Here is a 7,577-nt window from a genome sequence, read left to right on the forward strand (position 1 = left end):
ATATATATATATATATATATATATATATATATATATATATATATATATATATATATATATATATAATTATATTACATATAATTATGTAGTGAATATTTATTCGCAGTAAAACGTTTATTTTATTCTCGTCGACAATGTTTGAATTAAACAAGGAAAATGGAATGTATCTAAACGTCCACATTATATGCATGTACATTTAAATACGTTCCATTTTCCTTGTTCAATTCAAACATCGTCGACGAGAATAAAACGAACATTTTACTGCGGATAAATATTCATCACACAATTCCACAATAAGGAAAAGAGCGATCACGTCATATAATTGACAGATGCCATTTGTATTGCTTTAAAATCAGTTTCTTCTGACGAAGTGAATTCATCCCTGAAGAGGTTAATGCGTTACCTTATTATTATCGTGCATAAAAATATCGACACTCGGTGTACGCGTCGTTGGAAATTGCTCGCGACATATTTCCGTTCCTTTTCTCCGTTCTTGCCATTCCTTTTCTGCTTTTTTTCATCCGACGTGCTCAGCATTGACATTTAATCATGCAGCTCTTTTTTTTCCATCGGACCAAAGAAAGCAAATGTCGCGTTTAATAATGGCCGCGAATTTTTATGCCGCTTATTGCTCGGTCGGGCGTGCCGGTGAGTCTCGCTCCGCTTTGCGAAGAAATAAACCGCGAGCGAGCGCGAGCGAGCAGGAATTGTGTTCTTTTATCGTCGATGATTGGACTCGCGATATCCCGGAGCCACGAGGGGGCCCTGCCACTCCCCCGCCCGTCGCTCCTCCGTCGAGTCGAAGCGAAACGCGATTTTCAGCGGCTGACTGGCTCGAGCTTAACCCATAATTCGTGCCTAACGACCTTTTAACGGTTTTTCCGCGTGTCCGCCGGCCCGCAAACGAGCCGCCACTGTCGGCGCGAGCGATAAAAAGCGACGTTATTACTCGGTAGCGCGATAAGTTCGCTCGGGAAAACGCACCGTCGGTTCCCATTGTCATTTCGTATTCGCGCCGCGACTGTCGGACGTGTTCGATCGGCTCGAATTCTTCGGAGAGCTTCGGTATTAAATAATAACTTGAGAAAGTTGGACGTTAATATCTTGAAAAACCCGCGGATATTCGCCACAGAGGCGAATACGCGTCGGAGTTTGGACATTTGTAAGGAGGAAATGGTTCAATGGAGAAAGCTGCTTGTAACTGTTGTAAAACTCGTGAATCTGATTGATACATACTCTTAGACTCACCAGCAATATTAACCTTTGGAGGACCGGAAGCCGATATATCGGCACGATGGTGATGTCAGCTTTTTCCTCATTCAATCCAATGATATTGACAAAAAAGTTCTAACTCTTAAAATAAAAAAGTCGATAAGAAAATAGCCGGTCCTCAGAAGGTTAAGGATATACCTAAATCAGATTCAAGAATTTTACAACAGTAAAGCAAAGCAGCTCTCTCTGCTGAACGCGTCTCTAGAGTTCTGGTTAGAGTTAGGACAAAGCATGATGATTCCTGATTGGTCTGCATCCTGCCCGCCATTTTGAGGGTTGACGTAACTGAGAGAGAGAAGGAGGAAGCTCGAGGGAGAAGCTCTAAAAGTCCTTCTACAATTGCGTAAGCCTAGTCGTAAGTGGTTGTAAATGATTACGACAACCTATCAGAATAAAGCAATCAGTGAATAAAACACTCTGATTGGTTGACTCTTACGTTCGTCGACCACGCTTACGCAAATGTAGAATGGCCTTAAGACTGACATGATAAAGCACGCTGCAGCTTCTCTCTGTCTCTCACTCGCTCATTCACTTCTTCCCTACAAATGGCGGACAATGTCCTAAATCTGACTCGAGCAACTGTAGTGTAACTCCCATTGAACGCGTATGAAAAGTCTCGCGCGCGTTCACATTTATATTTTCCGCCGGAGCGATTTAATACCGTGCACCATACATGGTACGCGCGCGCGCGTGGATAAAACCGTAATAACGGTAAACGAGAAAGGACAAAGCGCGTGGTACGAGAGCGACCGACGTGTCCTCGACGAAAAGTAATAAAAAAGTATTGTCACGCGCGCATCGCGTCGGCGACCACATTGTATAACAAATTACCGTTGTCTCTAATGGCAGCCCGTATGGAAAACTCGTTATTAGGCGGTAGCGACGGCGACGGCGTGATTTGCGTTTCTCTCTGTCTCCCACTCTACGTTTATTTTGTATACAACGTGTGTGTATGTATTTCAAAAGCACACATGTGTAATACAAGGGTGTACCTTAGTGAGAAAGAGAGAAAACGAGAAACGGTTGATAGCTGTACAATTATATATTTAACCTCGCGACAATTTTCAGTTTATCTCGATGTCGCGCTTTTCGTTCCAGCCGGTATTGCGAACTAATTTTATATCAATACTTAATCACTTCATTTATTACTAATTTTACCACATATTTTATTGCTACTACTCAATTCATTATCGATTTTATTGTTCTGTATTTTACTACCTACTTATTTTATACAATTTTTTACACATTAATCGCTTAAGTGCTATGTTCGGAAAAGTTTCCTAATAAAATATTAAATTCCTTTTAATAAATTATATTCTTTAATAAACTATATTCCTTTTAATAAACTATACTTTTTCTCATTTTTACTTATAACGTGTTTTTTTAATTCATAGCAAATATAAATAAAAATTAGATCTTACATATTTCATATATTATAAAAATTAAATTTCATTAATAAATTAGATATATATAATAAAGATTAGATTATAATGATATTCATATATTATAAAGATTAGATTTCATTCATGAATTTTATTTAATATATTATAAAAATTAGATTTTATATTCTATTTTTCCAAATTCTTCAAAGAAAATAGCAATAAAGAGAGAGAAATGTAGGTATATTTATTTAAAAAATCCGCCTCGAGGGAATCACGCAATCACTTTAAATAACTACTGAAGAAGTGAATTCATATTTTTTCTTTTCTCTTTTCCTTAAAGACATGTTTCTCGTTAACAAATGGAGATTTAACAATATAATCAATTTGATCGGCATATCAACGTCGAACACGGTATTCAGCAACGAAAACATCGACGTTCATTCGAAAGCACTCGAAAACGCGAATGTCACTAACAAAAGTACCTCGGAATGAGGAGAGAGTATCGTAGCGCAGTCTCTCTCTCTCTCTGTCCCCTCTCTCTCCCTCTCTGCAGTGGCGGCGAACGTGTGTCACGGTCGGTTTGTCGCGTTACACACTTTTACGAGCCTATTTCCGGCGACGGAATTGCCAAATCGCATAGCGCGCTGCTTACAGGACCCCAGCGCGCACCGCGAAATATCGACCGGATTAAACAAATCGGTCGGGCGTGCATTAACGCCCGGCTTTACGGCCGCTCGGATATTTATCGCCGCGCCGCTCGGCTTCCTAGGAAAGCTCGCCCCCGTGCGGTTATACGACTCTCGTCCACATCGATTCCCCGCGCCCGACGTTTATTTTCCCGAGCGGACCCCGCGCACGCGGCATCGAACGACGATGTCCGACCGGAAGACTTGGAGCTTCTCGGTGTCGTTAAAGACGTAATATCGAAGTATCCGAATATAGACGCAGCTGCCGCCAGCGCGATAAAACACCGTCCGCGATGCGTTACGTGAGAGAATCCCTACGGGAGCGCGTACAAAGTTGTAGGGAAACTGTAATCTGAGAAAAAAAGGGATTCAATTTAATGTGTATATCTAATAATGCCTAAAAGATAGGAAGAAGTGTATCTTATTAAGCCGTAGCAATCCTAATCTTTCATCCTAATCTCGCCTATAAAGTATACTTTATTAAGATTACTAACTCACTTCGTACAATCATATTTTTCTTTGGCGCAATTTAGGTCTGTCAGACTTAGAATAATCTTGTTGGAAATCAATATTTTTGGACATTTTTTCCACAGGTACAGAAACATTTGTATAAGCTATAAGATAATAGCATAGTGAAATCGATTTTTACGAAAGTTGGCGAGCGGTTGTCTGGGTTTCACAGACCCAGCACTGTACGCAGAAGGTTAACATATTTTAAACGGCATATTCTCTCTAGAAATATTCAGAATTTTTTATTTTCGTGGGAAGAAAAGAGTCTCGTGTAAAATATATCTTACAAACTTGATCAATTTTTGAACAGATATACATTTTATCAATCGTTTAATAATCGTGAACTTTGATTTGTCACGTGAAAGATAACTCTTATTAATTCGATGAAAATGTTTGTCTCAATTCTTAACGCATATGGCGCTCAGTTATTGCGGCTCTTTAGATTCACATACCGACGAAGACCCTTTGCGGCCGTAAACCGCGAGGGGAATACGTTGAATAGAGCGGTCTTTCATCGCCTCGCCGATAAGAGGACCGCCGATGACAATATATCCCGGGTGTCTGTGGAATTGGTACTACCTTCAAAGACGGAGGAGTAACGTTTGTCACTCTCGTCTTCTCTACGAGACACGATTCTCCGTCCAAAGCAAACGCGGACTTCTCGAACGCACGCTCGAGCTGGGAATATTTATATTGAGCGCCGTGTATATATTTGACGTTCTATCTTGGCTGTCGCGGCCGATTCTAGAAATTCTCACGTCATGGAGCGATTTGGAATGCACATAATATATTCGTAATCTCGCGCGTTCATCCACAAAAATATAATGTTATTCTAAGCGGAAATTCTTTTAAATATGACACGAAGAGGAGATTCCTTTAAAACTAAAAAGAAGATATTCCAACGCGCAAAAGAGAACTCTAATTGCAAGACGCTTTTTCCTGAATTCTCATATTCCAAGAGGAAACTTAACAAAGAGTATTCCTCTTTTAGTAAAGTGGACTACACTGAGAAAAAAATTTGGAAATTTATTTATGAGATATAAAGTTTTTATTTCCGTGAAACAGTCTTTATATCCGACAAATAAATGTTCAAGGATCTTTTTCTCAGTGTGTATTAATCGGAAATTTACTGAATATTATTATAATTTTTCTATCCTCTTCATCGAGAGGAATATATTTACTTGAAGTCGAATATCTTCTTACTAAGAGAAATTTCTATTAAAGCCGCAAGAACATTGGGACACTCTATATAACAAGATTTCCGCAAAAGATAATGTTATATTTTTTTAGGTATTAATATATTCTAGAGTATATTTGCGCGCGTAGTGTGGATGACGTAACTGCTCGAAACTGAAGAGATATTATTTTTCTTTCAAGCCGGCTGGAAAACGTGTAAATATATGTATATTCAAATTATTATTTTAACGTAAAGCAACATACCGATAAGCGCATACGCAATGTATGCTCCACTCTCGTTAATGCCCTGTGAAAAAATACTTGAAAATTTATTTGTGTACGGGGGACAAAAATTTATTTCGCAAAAATAAACTTTATTTTACAGAAATTAACTTCATTTCGCAGGAATATAAACTCTATATACCCCAAATAAATTTTCAAATATTTACTTTTCAGTGCGCCTTCTCAGAAAAAAAAAACACTCGAACACGAAGAGGAGAAATTAAAAGCCCGGGTCATTCGTGTGAGACGTTCCTTTTTGTTTGCCGGAAAAATCGGTGTCAGCTATCTCCTTTCGTGGTCCAAAAGCTCGTAAAGATAAGCGTGTAAAACACGCAACGCTCGTAACAGAAACGTCGAACGGTATACGACACAAAGACGATATAATCAATGTGCATTTCCGCGTTGGCGGTATAGTTCGTGGTTTAAACTCTTGCGCGCTTTAAACACGGCGGCGCCGTTTTTTTGTCAAATTTTAAACCTGAAAGGCCCCGATACCCGAGTCGAAATTTTGACCCTATGTTGAACCTTGAATTCTATAGCGCAGTAGGAGCTAAGATAGCAAAATAGGTTTAATCTTAATGACATAATTTACTTCTACTTTGACCCTAATGATGTCTGAAATTTTTGCTTTCACTTTCTTTAGCGTCAAAGTAGGTTGTATAATAGTAGGATCTTAGGAAACAAAGTAGGTTTAGTTGCGAACCTCTATTGAAGCTTTAGCTCCTACATAGAACATATGTATTTTATAGAAATATTTAAAAAATTTAATAAATAACGAAACAAAAACGTCAAATAGCATACAAAATATACATTTTATTTGTTGCATATATTTCAGACATTATCAAAGTAGGAGTAAATTATATCATTAGAATTAAACCTACTTTGCTGTCTTAGCTTCTACTGCGGTATAGAATTCAAAGTTCAACATAGGGTCAAAATTTCGATTCGGAAATGAGTGTCGATATCGTCAAAATAGGTTTTACCTAGGTTGTAGATTATCTAAGTAGGCTTAAACTATTTTTAAGAGCGTCAAAGTAGCGTCAAAATTTTGACAAGGTAGAGTTAAAGGTTCAAAAGAGAAGTTAATAAGTATCAATATCTTCAAAGTAGGTTTTACCTAGTTATAAACTGTCTAAGTAGGCGTAAACTATCTTTAAGAGCTTAGCATCAAAATTTCGACTCGGGATACGCTATATTTTTTGAATTTTGAGAGAAATTTGGGTTGGTTACTACGACTCTGTTGGAGTACAAAAGATCAACGTTGATGGGATAAAGTTTCTTATCTTCAAAGAAACAGAATCGCACGCACGACCTCGTACAGTTGCGAGGAGGAACTTTTCCGAGCCTCGTCATTATAATTCTCATTCATCTCGCGCGTTTGTTTCGATAGACATGGTCGCGTTGCCCGTTTTATTATCCCATCGACGCGCCAGTGGTAATCTCCTATTTTTACTTTAATCTTATTTTTCGAAAATCCATTACGCCGAGATTGTTTACTCGCTGCAGTAATCGCGCGATTGCTCATCTCGGCGTGAGGATATAATGGACATAGGTGTGCATTACCGCTGGTGTAATTTACTTATGCCCGGTAAACTGTCGCGCGGGAATATCGGCTTTATTTATGACAGCCTATCGATTTTGTATTTTTAGGTTTGCCAGCGTTGTTCCCGTGGGATTTATCACGACAGCCGCAACTGTTGATCGGAGATGCAGAACTGGTGAGTGAGCCAATGCGACGCTTTTGAATAAACAAAAATGTCCGCATTATAAATCATTATATATTTTTTTTTTATTTATTTAACACGCGCGCGTATTTTCATGCATACTTTATACACATTACTATCGTGAGAACTGCGAAAAGCGTTTAGAGAACGCGCGTTGCGTTAAATACGACGACAAGGTGTACAAAAAATTTCGATAAAGCCTCGACATTTACTAGACCAAAACTAATCTTTCTAACGGTTTCTATCATGTTTAGATATGATGTATACGTAGACACGACAAATATAATTTGTCAAGCTGTCAAAGTGACAAATGAATCATAGTATATATGCGTATCAAGACACTATACAAAGAATTAGAAAGTCAGATCAGAAATTAATGAGTTTTAACCCCTTAAGGGATATGCCCGAGAATATTCCGTGCTAAAGTATCAAACTCCTTTAAATTAAACTGTTTTTTGACTTGTAGCAAATACAAATTAGATATATATATATATATATATATATATATATATATATATATATATATATATATTTTTTTTTTTTTT

At 38.0% G+C, this 7,577-nt stretch overlaps 1 protein-coding gene across 13 annotated transcripts in view; it reads left to right on the forward strand.

Annotated features, from left to right (window-relative positions):
* Positions 1-7,577, forward strand: part of LOC116842626 (zinc finger protein 608) — a 296,735-nt gene that overhangs the window by 138,916 nt on the left and 150,242 nt on the right. For all 13 annotated transcript variants that reach the window (XM_032812075.1, XM_032812073.1, XM_032812078.1 and 10 more), the window contains one exon: positions 6,959-7,026. The gene's annotated coding sequence lies outside the window, so the exon portion shown is untranslated. The remainder of the gene's footprint in view (positions 1-6,958; positions 7,027-7,577) is intronic.

Source organism: Odontomachus brunneus, unplaced genomic scaffold (genome assembly GCF_010583005.1).
Source record: "Odontomachus brunneus isolate Ranch 3 - 2012 unplaced genomic scaffold, Obru_v1 Obru_scaffold_026, whole genome shotgun sequence".
Classification (NCBI taxonomy): domain Eukaryota; kingdom Metazoa; phylum Arthropoda; class Insecta; order Hymenoptera; family Formicidae; genus Odontomachus; species Odontomachus brunneus.